This window comes from Drosophila obscura, unplaced genomic scaffold, assembly GCF_018151105.1.
Source record: "Drosophila obscura isolate BZ-5 IFL unplaced genomic scaffold, ASM1815110v1 contig_73, whole genome shotgun sequence".
Taxonomy (NCBI): domain Eukaryota; kingdom Metazoa; phylum Arthropoda; class Insecta; order Diptera; family Drosophilidae; genus Drosophila; species Drosophila obscura.
The window spans coordinates 1,465,336-1,483,141 of NW_024542865.1; the positions used below are offsets into that span (position 1 = coordinate 1,465,336).

The 17,806-nt window shown below is 48.5% G+C and overlaps 1 protein-coding gene and 1 non-coding gene across 3 annotated transcripts in view; both read left to right on the top strand.

Moving 5' to 3' along the window:
- Nucleotides 1-17,806, top strand: part of LOC111065035 (glycine-rich protein DOT1) — an 80,227-nt gene that overhangs the window by 55,146 nt on the left and 7,275 nt on the right. The gene's annotated exons all lie outside the window — the stretch shown is intronic.
- Trnai-aau lies at nt 240-313 on the top strand. Its single transcript has one exon. It is a non-coding gene; the product is annotated as a tRNA-Ile (tRNA).

Here is a 17,806-nt window from a genome sequence, read left to right on the forward strand (position 1 = left end):
TTGTTGTTGCTTCTGTTCTTTGAGCAGAGCAGCGACGATAACGAAACCCAAGCTTGTTGACGTCACCGTTTTGGCTGCCACGACAACCAGCATTAAGAAAGAGGAAGAGGATCGCCACGAGTCTTTGGCGATAATTTCCGAATTGCCAATCATATTTGTTATAAAGTCTAAATTTAGATCCGAGCATGGCAGCCGACGACCTCAATTCTATTTGATGTTTGTCTGACGGCAAGGGATCAGGCCCATTAGCTCAGCTGGTTAGAGCGTCGTGCTAATAACGCGAAGGCCGCGGGTTCGATCCCCCCATGGGCCAACTGAAACAATTTTTTTCTCTTTTTTTCGTTTTATTTTTCATTTTAATCTTTATTCATATTCTTGCTTTTGATTTACACTTTTGGAAGGTCAGAGCAGCCTTAGATGCAGAAATTTATAGAAATCTCATATCACTGGGGTATCCAACGGCTTTCTACATTCCGAGAACCCAATATTCGATATTTAATCAAATCGTTCGTATAATTTCAAGCAGGCATTGCCTATTTTTATATCCCCGCTCTCATATTTATTCAGTTGTATTCTACCACTCAACCGAACAACAACTAAAACGAAACGTTAGTAAATTTCCTTCTCCAAATAACAAAAACCTTTCTGCGAATGTTTATATAATTTAAATCCTTTTGGCTTAGTGTTGAACAATTTGTTGACTTAGCTCGAATCGCGCAATGGACGGGGAAAAGTCAAAGACTGCGGCACGACTCTCTCGCAAGCGTCGCGCATCGGTGGCCTTTGGGTTCAGGGCTCCCTTGTGCGAACAGTTCAAGAAGAATCCCCAGCAAAAGCCCGTTGCTCATAAAATAAATCTCACAAAGCCCAGTATCTGTGAAATGGACGTGGAAGACAGTTTGTGTAAGCAGCAGCTGCAGCCATGGCATATAACAGAATATATCTCGAATAAGAACGAATATCCTTCCCCTAGAATCCCTTGAAGAATGGAGTTGCTGCAATAACTACACACTACACCACACCCTGACTACATTACACCATTATACCACAAACAAAAATGTTATTGTAGCCCTCAAAAGTCGTTATAGTCATTATACCAACGTATTTCCAATCGCAAGCCATTCAAATAAATCGCAAGCATCAGCAAACATCAGTTGAGTACACACACACACAAATATGAGTTATTTGATTCTATTTAAGATGGGTTGGAAGTGACATTTGGGGTCTGGGGCAAACATATTCCGATTCCGATCCTGTAGGTCTCTTAGCTGCTGCCTTGGTAATCATTTTGTCACACATTAATGTCATAATACGCTGCCTGCTATTTTGGGATTTCTTTGGCAATTGAATTGACATTTCATTCATGGAAAAAAAAGAACATCATTCCACCCAGATCCAACATGCGCAACATCCGCAACATTCGCAACATCCACAACATCCACAACATCCGCATCATCATCATCATCATCATCATCAGGATGATTGGCTTCGCTCACTCTTTTCTTTTTGTTGTTGTGGGTGGTGAGGCTTTCCATCCAATTCATTTCGATTCAATTCGATTCGATTCGATTCCATGCCATTTCATTCACCATTCAATTCCCTTCGAATTCGCTTCGAATTCGATTCATGGCAACCAATTTGCAGGCGCCGTCTGTCCCGCCAGAAGCCAGAAAACAACATGAACATATTTTCCTTGGGTCATAGTTCACTCATACCCCCCAGTACAAATGCCTCGAAGGCGACAGGTCACTGTGTGGGTTGTAAATGTTTTCATTTCGCCTCCATTCGGAGATGGGAGATGGGAGATGGGCGAAGCCTCTCGCTCGCCTCACTCTTTTTTGGCAAACATTCAAAATGAAAAGTCGATGGAAAAAAACTACTAAAGTGCTCGGCCCTCTGCAGAGGAGGAATCAAAGGACCGGACCCACCACGATAATGTGCATCAAATGAGCTGTGCGCACATTTAGCCAGGCGTCGCCTTGGCTATTGAACTTTATTAGCCTTGTACTCCTCGTACTCGTACTCGGCCTCGTCCCGTCCAATCTTTCAATCTCTCAATCCCTCTCTGCCGCTTGCCCCTCTCTCTCTTTCTCTCTTTCTCTCTCCTTTTGAATGTCTGATGCTGGTTCTGGTCTGGTTGTGTTGCCCCATCCATACCCATCCATACCCATCCATGTCCATCCATTCCTGGGCAGAGGAGCCCTAAACGTTTGAGAAGAGTCCCACACAGACTCCGAAAGGAGAGGCGGCCATGGCAGGCAGTTTATCAAAAAGCTTAGCTGAAACACGCTTGGACATTTGTCCTAGACAAAAATCTCATACGTTTCGACTGGCAAATGCCCTCCCGAAGAGCAGCAATCAACATCCTTTGCCTGCTAAGCCACACTGGGAGATAAGCAGAGGGTGCATGGCCTCATTAGCAAGTCAAAGGGGACAAAGGGGACAAAGGGGGGGCATAAATCAATTGCCAAATTGAATATGCCCCTTTATCCAGGACCTTTAACCGAAGGAGCTAACAGCAAAAAATGTAAAAATATAAAGACAGGCGCGACACACACTCGTAACAAATCATGGGCTGGTCTGCTGGTCCGCTGGTCCGCTGGTCGGTCCGTCGTTCATGTTTCATGTCCACTTAGCCAAGAAGACGACGACATAGCGACAAAAGTCGCCACAGGACCAAATCCGGGACCAGTTTAAGGGTTCCGCCCACGCCAAAGAGTGTGTGGGTTTCTCTTCTTTTTTTTTGTTTGATGCCACTTCCACTGCCTCGGCCACTGGCTGTGGCACTGAATTACGCTTAAATTATGGTAATTTATTTTACCCCAAAGAGCGATCTAACAGAGGGCCATGACGACACACTGGACAACGACAGGGCCGACAGGGCCGCCTGCCTGATGTCTGATGGCCCGATGGCCCGATGGCCGATGGCCGGTCTCATGGCTCATGGCTCATGGCCAGTGGCTAGCTACCACTATCCTGTTACCACCATTCCTGTTTCTGCCACCATTTTCATTGTTGTTATCGTCCAGTGGCCAGTAGTTTTTCGTACTCCCACCTCCCCTGCCCCCATTCTCTGGCTTAACTTTTGTCTTTGGTAAAACAACAAAATAACAAAATCAACCAAACTCAATTTCCTTTAATATTTAATGTGGAACCAAACCCATTTCGTAGACCTAATTACATCAGAGTTTTCTGTGTGGTTCAAAGGGGCACAGGCAGAGCCCCACGAGCTGTTATTAAAGAGCTTCCTCTAAGATCGCCGGAGATGTGTTTTTCGTGTTACATAACGCCTCTGTCACGGCGTGGCTTAGCAGTACGTACAGCGCGAATTTTCGTTTTATTTTTCTCATTTTCTAATTATTTCTGAAAAGTTTTCGTTTATAATTTGTTACGCCACAAAATTTCCACCATCGTTAAGCTGTTGTTGCAACACGTCTCCCACTCCCCCCTCCATCCGCCATTCACCGTTTTTCTTTTATGGGTATGAAGTGGCAACTCGACTGGACGTCGCCGCCTGCCATTGACGCCTCGTCAGCTTCTTGATTTATGTGGCGTTGGCCAGCGCGTCGGCTTCCCACTTCGTGCCACACAGCACTTCATGCCACACAGTTCCAGCTGCAATCCTCCTAATCCTCAGTCCTCCACCGATAAATGAGCGTGAAATATACATATATAAAGGAAAAACTGCAGCTAAATCCTTGCGGGGATTGGGAATTGCTCTCCTCCAGCTCTCCCCCAACGCTGGGGGGCAATTAAAGCACAAAAATGCATTCGTATGCCCCCGCCATAGCCACTGCCATTCGCCATTCGCCATCGCCATGACCATGCCCCACCGAAACAAATATACTGCGGTGGCCGTGCGCAGGGGGGGCTGTAGCCGGGGGCACGACGCTGAGTGCAGTGTGAGGAGGAGTCCTGGAGGAGAGTCCTGGATGGATTAACATGTTGGCCGCACGGGGCTCATTAAGTGCGTCGTCGTTGCCGCTGACGTTGTCGTCGTTGCGTCATCATCGTCCGCGTTCGCGTTCGCGTCCGCTTCCTCGTGTTTTGGAGTCGACTCTAACGAATGACTGAGTGTGCCCCAGTGGCTGGTGGCTGGTTGGGCTGGTGCAGGAGTGGGCTGTGGATTGTGCGGCAGTACACTCTGAGTGTGGGTGTGTGTGTGTGTGGGTGGGTGGGCTGGCTGCCAGTGGGACCCGCGGGGACGTGGGTTATGTGTGCTTAGAGCTCACATCAAATAACAAATTAACGAACGTCGACGCCACAGGAGCAGCAGCAGGAGCAGGAACAGGAGCAGGGGTCGCAATAATTTTTACTTGTTTCCTTTTTGATTTTCCATTTGTTTCCGTTTTTCCTTCTCCAACCGAAACCCGCTGCCCCCGCCACCCTCTTCTATAGCTTCGAAGGCAAATATTTGCACTCGCTGAATGCTGAATGAATGACGGACTGAATGACTGAATGAATGAATGATTTGTGGGGAATACACTCGTAACTCAAACCGACTAATGATGAGTGCAGTGTGCGGTTCCGAGAATTTCCTTTGGGGGCATGGCAAGGCAAGGCAAGGCATGGCCCAAGTGCCCCCAAACGATGATTACGTTACACTATAAAAACAGGGGCTTGTGGCATGCTGTTTTAGAGGTGTGCTGGGGAGCACTCAATCAGCACTCCATATGCCAGGCCACAGTCTTTGGTATTTCTGGTATTTACAGCATTTTCTGCACTCGTATCTCGAGTATTAATTTAAGGATCGTTATTTTATGTTATGTAAATATAGTATATGTATGTATTCAGCTACACATGTACATATGTATGAGTGTGGCATATTTGTATCATATTTTTATCTATTTTTATTTTTATTGGTAATTTTCTAGTATATTTTTGGTATATTTTTGTTGCCAGTGTACCCCCCATCAAGTGTGGATTCATCTGGGTAAATATTTATGGAATTATTATTTTGCTAGCTGGTCACACTGTCTGTCTGGCTGTGGCTGTGGCTCCACACACCACTTGAGATGAGGCCCCACTTGGCGTGGCTGGCGAACTGGGGTGCCTAGCTCGATACTTATTCCATTTGATAATTAGATTTGTACGCCTGTGCAATTGCCATTGCCTGTCTGGCATGGCATTACAAAGGAAGCAGACGCCCACCCATGTGGCATGCAAATCGACAGGTTATATTCCATAGTCATTCCTCTGCTTTGCATAGTTCCACCAGCAATCGCTTTACATGGAGCATGACAAAGTCATGCACCACCACACACACACACACACACACACACACACACACTCAACTGGCAGTCGTGCAACACCCGCCAGGAACGAGCCACCCGTAACCACCGCTCCGCACCCAGCTGCTGCTGGCTCCCAGCTCCTGGCTTCGTCCTTCGTCCTGCTGCTGCTTACGACTCATTTGCGTTTGGCGCCCGTAAAGCAATTATGACCCAATTGGTTTGGCTTTGCTTTGCATTTCCCTTCAATCCACACTCGCCATTCACGCCGCCCCCGCTTACACCGCCCACCCCACAGCACCCACCTCCACCTCCACCTCCACCTCCAGTGTCCTTGCCGTGGGTTTAACCTGATTTGTGCCCCCAACTGTCATGCCCCACAACTGTCATGCACTGGGAGAAATCGTTGAAGGGAAATGTGAAGCTCTTTTCTCTTTCGCCATCCACTAATTGCTCTCAGTGTAAGATTACACACACATACTCGCCCATTCGTCGTGTCCCGTGTGTCCTTTGTGTGGGTGGTGTGTGTGTGTGTGTGTCCGTTCGTGTATAACTGGCCCATGGACATGGAGGTGTGCAGATAACAGGGAAGTAGAAGTGGAAGCAGAAGTAGAAGCAGAAGCAGGAGAAAAGGATACAAATGGAGGTGGAATGGAAAGAAAGGGTGCTGAAGGTAGGGGTACGGGTAGAGAGGGGACGACTGAGGAGATGACTGGCAGAAGGCTGAAAGCGGATGCGAATGCGGGCATCGCACCACGCTGCTCTCTCTCTCTCCGTCTCTCTCTCTCTGCTTTCTCTTTGTGTGTGCGGATGATGCAATGAAATTATCACTTTCAATTGCAATTGCCACACACTCACCGATTCATGAGCGAGGAGGGGGAGGAGCAGGGAAGCAGGGGGGTGGTGTGGCTGTGGCTGTGGATGTGGCAGCAGGACAGTCTAGAGATTGAAGAGGCTTGTGGGGCATGGCAGGTGTTGAGTGCACGTAGCTGCAGGTCTTCTTGCCTGCCGCTTTTATGTCTGCACGTGTGGCATACTCATACCCCCTCCCCGCCCAGACATTCCCTCGCTCTCTTCGAATCGGTGAACAGGACTCTCCTCCAGGACTCTCCTCCAGGACTCTCCTCCAGGACTCTCCTCCAGGACTCTCCTCTACTTGCTCTTCAAATTGGACGACGACTCGTCGTCTCTGTTTAATTTTTAGCATCATGTCTCTCGCTGTGTGCGCCATTTGCATTGCCATTGCATACTTTTGTGCAACGTTCATTTAATTGCAACGCTGTGGATGCTGCAAGGATGCAAGACGGAGACTGGCTGACTGGCTGACTGGCTGCTTGCTGCATGCTGCATGTCCTTTGTATGACAGAGCCAAACGGTGGGACTGCCTGCTGCTGCTGCTGTTGACTGAAGCAAATACATATACTCGTATGAGTTGATGCTCTTTTTAGCAGGCAAGCCAAGCCAACCCAAGCCACTGCACTGCCCTGCACTGCACTGCACTGCACCCTCCTCCTCCTTCTGCCTTCTCCATATTTTTTTTGTTTCCATCTTCCATCGCTCTGCTCTGTTTGCATTTTGTGCAAATTAAATTCCATGCTCTGCTCTTTTGCTCTGCTTTCGTTTTCTTTTTCTGGCTCGCTGGCTTTTCTCTAGATTTCCATTTAACCCAAAGTTCTTAATCAGGCAGCAGGCAGCAGGCAGCAGGCGCCCGAAACCCCCGAAAAGTGTCACTGGCAGCAGCAGCAGCAGCAGCAGCAGAAGGAGAGCCAGAAGACGGGGATCCCTGCCATGCTCTGACCTATTAATGAATGTGTGCAAATGGGGCAGGCCACGCGGAGGCAGAGACACGGCGACTCTCCTCCTTCAGTGAGTGATTTCTCTGTTGTGCTCCCAGTGGAGCCTGCATGGAGCGGAGGAGGACGAGTCCACAAGAAAGTGCACCCCAAAGGAATAGGCACACATTCCCCTCCTGTTTATGGTAGATGTTGCATTCAGATGTTGCATTAAACGAGTCGAGTGTGTGTGCCCGTGCCAGTGCCTGTGCCTGTGCCTGCATGGATGGTGTCTTTATTGTGTGATTGACAGATGGTTCTCCTCGACACAGTGTACAGCAGTGTACTCCTCTGGGGTCTGGACAGCAGAGGATTGCTCTGGGCACTTCCACGGAGCCACAGGTAGAGAGGTATAAAGCGGAGATGGAGATCGTCTTCGGGGCTGAGTTCTGCTGAGTTCAGGAATGGAATTCCCCTCCTGATTATCTCGATTATGTGTGTACCCTGGAGGGGCATGCCGGGGTCGGATTCTACCCTGTTATTTCCCCAACTAATTTCCATTTCAATTGTTTTGACTTTTGCCTCTCACTTTCGCCTTTCTCCTGCACACTTCTTCCTCTCTTGTGCTCCCATTTTCACCCTCCCCTGCTCTCCCTCGCCCTCTCCCTCTCGCTCTCTGGCTGGGTGGCAGCCTAGTTTTCAATTTCTATTTTGCAGCCTTTGTTATTGTTTCGTGTTTCGTGTTCCGTTGTTTTCCATATTTCATTGTGCTGTCCCATGCCCCCGCATGCCCCGCCATGCCCACCCCGCCCTGCTGCACTTTCTGCTGCGCTTTGGGTTTTCTTTTTTAATGAGCTGCAGGACCTCTCCTTTGGCCTGGCCTTGTGCTTATTTTTGAAAGGAGCTTAGAACGAGAAGCCAAGAGACAGATAGGGGAGAGAGAGAAGGAGGAGGCAAGCGCAGCCCCCCCCCCCTTGTCGCATTTTTTATGCTTTGGCGGCTGCTCATTAGCGGGTCACACAGCGCGGGTCCCCCCCTTTGTGGCGTCTTTTTTTATGCTTTCTCACCCTTCTCCTTGCCCGTTCTCACTCCGCGTTTTTCTATGCATTTCCCCCCACTCCTTGGAGGGCAGAAGCTTTCCCCTTAGTCATCCATTGGCAATGGGAAATCCTCTTCGTGTATCTTGTGCTGACAAAAGCGAAAAGTGTTGAACAGGAAAGAAACTCTCCTGCACATGGACTCGTCTTTCCTTCACTTTTCTCTCTCCCTTTTTATCTGCTTTTCTGTCTATCTTTCTGGTGTGTCCTGTGTGTCCTGCTGTCTTGTCGCTGATAGCGCAAAACTGTCAGATGATTATCGGACGGGGTGGAACGCCTTTTGTCAACTTTATAAACGAGCTCATCCTCAAAGACGTTCCAGCACGAAGGACGCGGGACGAAGAACGCGGGACGAAGGGCGAAGGCAGGCACACGCACATAAACACAAACGCAAACACAAATGCACTGTGGGAAATGGTTTGAGTTTCCCATAAGCAAATGGATACAACGTACAGAATCCTTTGCCTGGCTTGTGCTTGGGCTTAGCACCAGGAATATTCACTGGATTTTGTGTGCATTTTGTGACACTGTTCATGGAACATGACTTTAACCCTTGCGCCTGGGTCATGTCTCTGTCCTTCTGTCCTTCAGTGCCCCTGCCCTCTGCCTCGTGTCCATACCCGATCCAGCTGCCTCCATGGACCTCCGTGTGTCCTGTGTGCACTTTGGCCCGTTTTTGTTTGACTTGTTGGTGGCGTTCGTTTCTTAGCTGCCTCCAAGTGCCTGCCTCGACCCGTCCCCGTTCCCGTCCCCGTCCACATGCCTGCCCTGCGGCAAGTCGCCCCAGGCCTATCCCTACTCTATGACCCTGCTGGCCCCTGGGGGATTGCCACTGCTGTTAATTGGCTGCCACAATTTGACTTTTTGTCGCCTATCGGGCAAACAAAATCAGCTCCATCGTGGTGTGGGCTGGGGGGTTGGGGTTGGGTGGTGGCAGGCAACATCATCATTTCCACCACCCACACCCGCAGCACGGTGCTTTCTGCTGCTGTTCGCTTTATGGCGTGCGTGACTATCGAGCTGTGTCGCAGTTTTGCATAGAAAATTGAAAATTTTCACTTGATGTTTGTCTAGCCACCAGAGAGACAGTCTCGGAGAAGCGGAGGCGAAGGCGTAGGAAGACCCAAGACCTACCAAAAAAAAAGCTACCACAAAAGGAGGACAGAGGAGAGAGAGAGAGGCTTCTTTTGCTCATAAGCCACGTGGCTCAAAAGACAAACAAATTTCTAATATGATTTCCTTTTACCTTTCCTCTGGCTGTTGGCTGTTGGCTGCTGTCAACTGGCAGCTGGCTTTTGGTGGCTGCTGGAAGCTACTGCATTCGCAGTAGAATTTTTAACACATTTACCAACAGCAGCAGCTAAACGGGAGACTCTCGCATGAGAGTGAAGAGAAGAAGCTGCCACAAGGGTTTTGGCTTTTATGATTTGATTTTTGTGCTTTTCTTTTGTGCTGTGCAATTGCCATTTTCCATTTTCCATTCTCCATTTTGCTCCCTTTCCACACACACACACACACACATATGTATGTACATGCTCGCATGTATGTGCAGTGGTTGTGTTTTAGGGAATAGCTGGAGGGTCCATAAGCATTATAAACTTATCATAAAATAAAGTTAGCAGCCATTCAAACCGCAAATTTTCAGCACACGATGCGGTTATTAAATCACCAGGTGCTGATGGCTGAAACATTCAGGAAAAGCACAAGGAAATCCACCACGGATCCGCACACACTCACACACAAACACACACACACACACACACACACGGCAAAATGCACAGGTAGCCGCACAAAATGGCTGCTGAGGCTGCTGCTGCTGCTGCTGCCACAAACCGGGAAAATGTTTTACAGGAAAGAAAGAAAAAACGCAACATACACACGTTGGAGAACAGTCAATTTGAAAAGTCAATTCCTGAACTGAACTGAAATGAAAGTCGAATCGAACAGCGGAATACCCTAGTTTTGGGGAGAATAAATGTGGGAATTTTGATGGATTTTTAAGCATAAATAATTCGGGGGCATTTTTAAATGTTTAGAGCTCAACTAAGAAGTGCATTTGGAGCGTAAAGTGCCTTTTGGAACAGTACGGAAAAGTCTTGGATATCCAACGGATATCTAAAGTAATTTTCCATAAGTGAATTGAAACAATTACCAGGGGCTCAACCCTGCAATAGGCTTGGGACTCTACAAATTCGAAGGCTTCTCCATCTTTGTATCTTTTTGGCATTCGTTTGATAGTCCCCAAAGATTTCAAGGCAATGGAATGGAGAAGCAGTTCTGTAGTTCTGTGGAGTCTGAGGGATATCGAAAGTCCTATGGAAGCTATGAAAATTAAGAGAAGCTTCTACGGGGAAAGGCTATTGGGCATTGGGAGAGCAGTAAATATTTTAGGAGATTTCTCAAACGAAAATCTCTGCGAGATACATACATATATTTACGCATGTACCAGCTATTAGGCATCCTTTATGTTTAGGGTATACAAAAGTGCAGGAGGAGAAGAAAATTGAGTGGTGGGGAAGGAGAGAAGAAAGGTAAGCAGCAAAGCAGCAAAGCAGCAGCGTGGACAGTTTTCCTCAAACTTAATTAATTTTTGTGGGCTACCCTTAACACACTAATACATACACCCGCAAACACACACACACACACAGGATATAAGCATGTACATGCATACATATATATATGTATATCCTCTATTATATCCTCCTTTTCTCTGTTTAGTTTCTCGCTTTTGTCGCATTTTGGCGCTTGATTAAATTTTGAGCCAAAACGCAGCCACAGATGGGACGACTGAAATTAGGGGTGGGGCGTGGGTGGTGCGTGGGTGGTGCGTGGGTGGTGCGTGGGTAGGTGTGTTTTGTGTGCGGCATGGGGGCATGCCACCAAAGTGTGTGCCACGACACGTACCATTAAATATTTCCGATTTCAATTTTGGGTTTCAATTAAATTCTCGAAAAGCGGCGGTAATAAATTAAATCAAGCTTTGTGATCATCGTCATGGCAGGGGGGGGGGGGGGGGAAGTGGAAGTGAAGGATGGTAAATTCCATTGATAATTGCAGGGGGGCAAACCGGAGTGAGGCTGTGACATTTACCGACGCTTTAATTGAGGCAGCGCTGTTGCCATGAGTTTTGCCCGTTGTGGCATGATTTATGCCGACATTCGACCAGCGTTCGGTTCAACTTTATAAGCACTTTATTAGTAAATAAAATGCCATAAAATATATAAGCAACATAGGCAGCAGGCAGCAGACGGCAGGCAGCCAGCAAGCACTCGAAGGACTTTAAGCGGAGAGGAGTCCAGAGTCCAGCAAGCAGCGGCCAGGATCAGCCCCCCATTGTCCATTGTCCCTCGTAGTGCACTCAAGTGTTCTTCCTGCTGCTCTGCTGCTGCTGTTGTCCCCTTTCCTTTGCCCTTTTGCCTTTCGTGTGACATTATGCAAATCGCAATGCCTGCATCCTGCCAGCCTTCTGCCATCAGCCAGCAGGACAAAAGATTCAACAGCCAAAGCATCTGGTGGAATGCCGATGCACAACAGCAACAGAAACAGCAACAGGAACGACAGCAACGACAGCAACGGCCGGGAGGGGGGAGTACAGGAGCTGGAGCTATGGCAACGACTTAAGTGGATTACAGGCGATGGCAACTTGTTAGCCAACGCAACGGATGAGAGAGGCGGAGGAGGAGGAGCAGCAGCAGCAAGATCCCAGGGTTCAGACTGGTTCAAAAGGTTCCTTCATTCGGTGTTCAATAAACATGGCCACCGAGCAGAACCTCCAGACAGGCAGCGAGAAAGAGAGAGGGAGCTCGTCCCTTTTTTGGGCTGGCGAGGCTTATGACACTCGCCACTCGCCACTCGCAGGGATCTCGCTTGGGAGCGGGCAGCAATTAGCCAGCGAGTGGGGGAGTAGGGTGTGGGGCCAGTAGGGAAGTGGTGTTTGGCGGCTGCATCGTTAGCGGACTTCGGTACAGTCAGTCACATAATTTCAAGAAAAAAACTCTCGCCCCAACTGCAATTTAAAAGTTTTGCATTTCAAATTGTTTTACTCCCTTACAGCCCCCCATACACACACACACTTGCCGTCGCTCTCTCCCAATCCCTCTCTCTGTCTCGGGCTCAGAGCATTTTCTTGCATTTCCCTCTGTCTCTGTCTCTCTCTCTCTGTGGAAATTCCATCCTTGTTGCCTTGGAAATAATAACTTCCGCCTCTCTGGCGTTGCGTTTGGCTGCTGCTTTGACTAAGAAATGAAATGATTACAAAACAAGGTCCAGCTTTTCCCTTCCCCCCCAACCCCTCCACTACCACCACTAGCCTGCGCTACAAGGCACATTTAAGCGAAAGGATGGTAACGGAAAAAAAAGGACTCAGACTGAAGGGAACTTTATTACCAAGGAAACTTTTGCTCGACTCTCGAACTGGCAAAAAGATGAGAGCACAGCAGAGGCAAAGGCAAAGGCAGAGGCAGAGGCAGAAGTAGTAGATGGAAGAGCGTGAAATGCAGGAAAAGCGCTGGCAAATGGGTGGGGAAAATTAATGGGCGGCGGAGTAAAAGTAGGAGCACCAGCACAAGCACCAGCACAAGCACGAGTAAGAGCACCCCTCCGGCTGATAGTTATCCTTATGTACTGCTAATAAGTACAACAAATAACAAGTGCAACAAACAACAGGAACAAAACAGAAGCGACATAAATAAGTAACATTCCAGCCCAACCCATGGAACCACCCACCAGCACCAGAACCACCCACCACCAGCACCATCACCCTAGCACCGGAAACCACTCGAGGGTTAAGCGAGCGAAAGAGCGACACCCACCCACCCACTTGATAGTTTTTCCCGCACCCAAACGCCAGCTCAATGGAGCTTAAGCGACGGCCAAAGGGGCGAGCACGGCACGGCACGGCATGGCATGGCATGGCAACTCCTCCTGCAACTTTAACTTGAAACAACAGAATAAAATAAGCTAAAGCTTATTTGGACGGAGAGGCCATGCGAGAGGGATCCAGAGATTCATTGGCTGGCCAATCGAACAGTTTGAGAGCACCAAAGGAATGATCTTTGTCGGGTGACTCAATCGCAGAGCTGCCGCCTGCCTCACGCCATCGAATTCCACTTTGTTGGGCATTCACTTTCGTGTCCTACCAATTTGAGCTAATTTTGTGGCACATTTTGGGATCAAACTTCAGTCGATGCTCCCGTGTACGAAAGGAGGAAAGCCCTGCCATTTTCCACAGCAGTTTGCCCGAGAGTTTCCCCAGTTTCCATTCAATGGGCCAAAACATTAAATGAAACTCGAATGCTCGATTGCCACAGCAGCTGCTTGCTCAGTTGATGGCCAACCATTAGATTATCTTCGCTTTCTCCTTTCGCTGCTTTCTTTCCTTTCATGCATTTTTCATGGCACTCCTGCTGCTGCTGCTGCTGCTGCTGCTGCTGCTGCTGCTCTGCTGCTCAACTAAATTAACGAAATCAATCATCAACCCATCAGAGAGAGAGAGAGAGAGAGAGAGCTGTCTGTCTGCCTGTCTGTCTGTCTGTCAGGACAGGTGCCATGTCCTTGCCATGGCTCCCACAAGACGAAGCGAGGACGCCTTGAGTGAAAGGGAAGACCATGCATCATTCGGTGGCATGCCGCCTAAGCCCCATCATCGATATGATTTTACGTTAATTGAATGCGTGAATGCGGGGCCCTTTGCCCCCGCCCTGTAAATGCCCCATGCCACATGCCTCAAATCTGTTATACGCCCCATTGAACGGAACGGAACGGAACGGCACGGCACGGCACGGCTTTGGCAGTGTGAATTTTCGGGGGCTGCTGCTGCTTGCGCTGCTCCTGCCGACTTTTAATTATAGCTGCAGTCCGGAAACTTCAATCGGGACGAAGGAACAGAGAAAAACAGGAGCCAGGGGGCCTTTTGTCACATTTTCATCGCACACACATGACCCCCCACGCCAACCACCTCCCCGCCCACGTTCATGGCCTGTGCTCTTTATGTGAAGTTTTTAATTAACTGCCTTACAAAAAGATTTTCCTCTCCTCTTCAGTCGTTTTTCCTTCCTTCCGCTGTTTGCCTGCGGACTAGGGACTATGGCTCTGCCGCTGCCTCTCCCTCTGGCACTGCCACTTCCTCTCCCTCCTACCCGTGCCACAAATTGACATTTTTGTTGGCGAGTCTCGAGCGTACCTTTTAGGGTTTTCCCATTTTCCATTGCCCCATTCCCCAGCATTTTTTTTTGTTCTCTATGAGCGAGAGGAATTTAATAAGCCAAAAATGTTGTCAGAAATGTGTGTGCTTGCAGGGGAAGCCCGAAATAAATTTGAAAAATCAGCAAAACTCTTGCAACGCGCTGCGATGCGATGCGACACAACGCGCCGCACCGTTCGCTAATTAAAGTCGATCCTATGGCTACTCCTGCCCGTTGCCTTTTTCGGGTGTAAGCCTGCTTCGTGCAACGCCCCCACAGCTAATGACAAATGGTTGTCAGTTTGTCAGTTTTGGTGCCACTGCAACGGCAACGGCAACGGCAACAGCTGCCACGCTGCCGCACTGCCGCACAAACACTGAGCGAAAGAAGAGAATCGTTGCAGGATCATTTGAGGGGGAAAAGTCGGTCCCTCTTTGGGCTTGGAAGTCTGCTGAAATCTACACTGCGCTCTTTCAACATTTTTCCAGGGACTTGCAGTGGATTTTCCCCAGGTTTTTCGCAGTGCATACAAATAGTTGGAGAAAGGGAAGTTTTTGCTTGTGTTCTTTTTTTTTTGCACCTTTATTTGGGGAATGCCAAAAGAGCAAACTGCCTGCCCTGCCGGAGGGACAAGTTTTTCGAAATGAATTGGAAGTAATGAATGAATGAATGAATGAATGAATGAATGGAGGAATAAATGAAATGCAGCTGCTGCTCGCTCGCTCGTTCGCTCGTTCGTTCGTTCGCTCGTTCGTTCGCCTGTGCAATTAACTGGAAAAATGCTGTCACAATATTTAAAAGTTTTAATTGTTTGTTCAATTGCAATTGCAATTTCGAAACTGGCGCCAAACTTTTGCACTCTTCTATCGCCTCTGCCTCTGCCTCCTGCCCCTGTTGCCTGCCTCGCTCCTGTCTGTTTGCTTTCTCTCTTGACTTTGTGGCTCTTCGCCTTTTGCTCTCTCTCTATCTCTGGCTTTGAGCAGGCGGGGGGCGGGATAGATAGAAAGTCAGTGACTCTCGCTCTCCGATTTCTCTCTTGTTCTCCCTCTCACTTCCGCAGTCAGTTGTCACTTGCTTTCTTCTTTGCCTTCCCCACCACCCATTTTGCCATTTTCCCTCTGCCTCGGCAAAATAATTTAACATGAATATATCGCATTTCATGGAGTCGTACATCACAGAGCCCGACCCGCGAGAGTCAGGCATCAGCCAGAAGGCAGGCTGCTCTGCTCTCCCCAGGGAGGGGCACAGAGTGGCAGAGTGGCAGAGCGGCAGAGCGGCAGGGGAAGGCGTGGTTGGACAGCCGGCGGGCACACTAGTGACAGGCACTAACATAAACCACAATAATATCCCAAAGTCATGAAGGAAGTAACCAAGTGTGAATTTTCGGTTTATGCCTTTTGCTTTTGCTTTTGGTTTTGGGTTTGGGTTGGTCTGCCATTCCGGTTATCCGGGTGTCAGTTACGGGTGGGATACTCGTGCACACGGGTTGGTCGTATGCGAGGATCCATGTAACGCTCGCTCTATGGCAGCGCCAGTGGTTGCACCCTACAGGAGGTACAAGCAATGGCAATGGCCATTAAAGGGATTTTCCCTGAACGCCAACTGAATATGGGAATACACTTTCCAAAACGAATCGAAAGAGCAGGGAATATTTCCATGAAAAGTGAATCAATAAATTTACTTCCGCAAGCAGTGCAAGAAAGGACAGAGCAGTGCAGATCAAGCAGGTTACAGCTTACAGTCGCAGTTCATGAAATGCAACGAATTTCTAATCACTAATGATTCTGGATCCTTATTTTACCCCATAAATGAAAGAGAATAGTTTTATGCTATTGCAAAACCCTTTTTAAACATTTTATCAATTTTTTAAGCCGCATTGCTTAATATATTATGCGAGTGTTGCGCTTCCTGTTGAGTCTGTGTCTGTGTCCTCTCCCCTTCGATTCCCTTCATACATGAAGCGCATTCAGTGCATTCGTTGTGGCTTGGATTGCTGAAGTTTTTTGCGTTCGGGGGTTCATCCCCAAAAAAATGCCACAACACCACTCCCGCCTTCCCCTTCCCCTTCCCCTTCGCCATTCTCTGCCTCTTGCACTGCTTGGATGAACACCCCTTTGCAGTTGTTTTATTTGCGCTTCCGTTTCGCGGACAGTTTGCTTTGCTGTGTTTTTACTTCATCTTTCTTCCGTCCCTCTCCCTCTCTCTCTCTCTCTCTCTCTCTCTGTGGGGGCCTTCTCCCATTTTCTTGTTGCTTGTTTTTTTTGTTGTTTTGTTTTTTTTTTGCTTACAACAGAAAAATGTTGCAACAAAACATTTACGACGTCATCGTTTCACAATTTTCATGCTGTGACCCCCCGCTAGCCCCTAGGGATAGACCCCCGCCCACTCCACATCCACTCACTTTCTCCACAGAATTCCCCTTCCCTCCTCCTTCTCTCCTTATCACTCTTTCTGCCCTAGAATCCTTGTTGTTGTTGTACTTCTTGCCGCTCTCGTTCTTCATGGGCACACGCCCCCTAGCTACCGCCCCTCCCTCTCCACAACAGCACGGGGCATATGAAAAAGTTGGAGGAAGAGCAACAAAAAAAAAAAAACGGAGCCCAAACCTTGTGTCATTTATCATGCATTTCCACTTTTGGCTTCCGCCGACCAACGGCCAGGACGTGGCCCCCCGCGCACAGTCAGGAGCGACAGGCTAGCGGGCGGACAGACGGACGGATTGTTGGACAGAGAGACGGACGAGCGGACGAGCGGGCGAACAGTCGAGTTGAGTTGTGGTCGAGCCCCGTCGCAACGGGGGTTTAGACGGTGATTTTGCCCTGGAAAGCGACGGGAAGCTTTTTTTCAGACGATCACTGCTTGAAGCCATCCATCTGCCTGCCTTAACTGCTTATCCACTGCATTGATCCGAACTGTTCATGCTATCCTGCTTTCTTTCGTGCTTGAGAGTGAACTGCTTTGCCACCACACCACAAATCTGCATCTTTCAATGTAGAAGAAATCTAACATACCCTGCTCCAGCTACCCTGCCCTGTAGTGGGCAATGACCAACGGGGTATATTGTCACTGCCCAGACACCCACACAGACACATTTCAGTGTCATTTTGTGTCTCGTTTTTCTTTTTCCTGGGAGGATGGCGGGGGGGGGGGGGGACAAATGAAGCAAGACACAAATCATAGACAGAAAACCGAATTTATGCGTTTTCATTTGCTGTGCAATCGCCTGGTGCCTCCTCCATCTCCCCCATTTCTCCCCCATTTCTCCACTTCTCCATTTCCGGCAAAAGAATGACAAAAATCTTTAAGCGCAATTCAAAATTAATCAAAAGACCCCAGAAAATGAAGGCACACAAAAAAATACTGCACAAAATTCTGTTAAATTAATTTCCTTCAGGGCTAAGCAACATTTTCCAGTAAACCAAACCCAACCAGCCCACCCCCCAACCCCTCTTGAAAAGTTGCCAAGTCATTTGCAAAAATTTGAATATGCAAATATTAAAGGGGACAAGGGGACAAGGGGACAA